Below are 989 nucleotides of genomic sequence, written 5' to 3'. Positions count from 1 at the left end.
ATTTAGCTAATTATGTTTTTTCTTGTATAATTAATTATTGTTTTGAAATTTCGTTTCAAAAACTTTAATAGAATACAATTTAAAATTGAATAATAGAAAATTTGATAAATACATTTTTTTAAATTATGAAACTATAGCTACAAAATTTAATTGTGACTATTTGTATGCTGATATCTACAATTAAGTCTGTGGCTATTTATAAAAAAATGGCAACAACTTATTGTTTCACAATGTTGTGGCTAATAGAGCTATAAATCGGTTGTGGCTATTTGTGTCTCATATTCCACGATTATGAGTGTGGCTATTAGTAGAAAATTTGCTACGGTTAATAGTGTGGCTTTTTGTGCCAAAATATCCACAAAATCTATATCGCGCTATTTGTGGAAAATACCCGCAAATATCGTTTGTGGCCGAGTCGCGGAAACATATCTACAAATAACCACATTTTTGTTGAGATGAGATCAATATATGGGAAGAGAAAGACATGAGGAGTTGAGTATGATGTAGAAGGATGAGCTTAGGTGTAACACCCGTATTTTCTAAAATAACTTAAATAAATAAAAAGTCTGAAATCTCCATTTATTACTTCTCAAAAGTCAACTTCAAAGTCGTAAATCCAATAAATAGTCATAAATCCAAATAACATAATAAATCCAAAATATCGATAAAAGCATAAAATCCGCAAGTCTGAAAAAGACAGAAATAAAACTCCCAAAGCACCAGCCCGATAGCAATCACTCCTGCTCGTCAGTCTCATCTGAAAGGGGAAGGAAAGGAGGGGAGAGTAACAGAGGAGTTTCTCCGTGAGGTATGGGATGCTAAACACACAAACCACTGACTTGAGTAAATAGAACTCCCACTATGGAAGTTTAGCTCTAACATGAACAAACAAGATGCCTAAAGCATCACACAACACAAACAATACGATGATAGCATATAGCTAGTCCATACACCCCGCAGCTCCTCATACGGATATATATATACATACG

The sequence above is a fragment of the Brassica oleracea genome, chromosome C5 (assembly GCF_000695525.1).
Source record: "Brassica oleracea var. oleracea cultivar TO1000 chromosome C5, BOL, whole genome shotgun sequence".
Taxonomy (NCBI): domain Eukaryota; kingdom Viridiplantae; phylum Streptophyta; class Magnoliopsida; order Brassicales; family Brassicaceae; genus Brassica; species Brassica oleracea.
Note: the sequence above shows the minus strand (reverse complement) of the source record.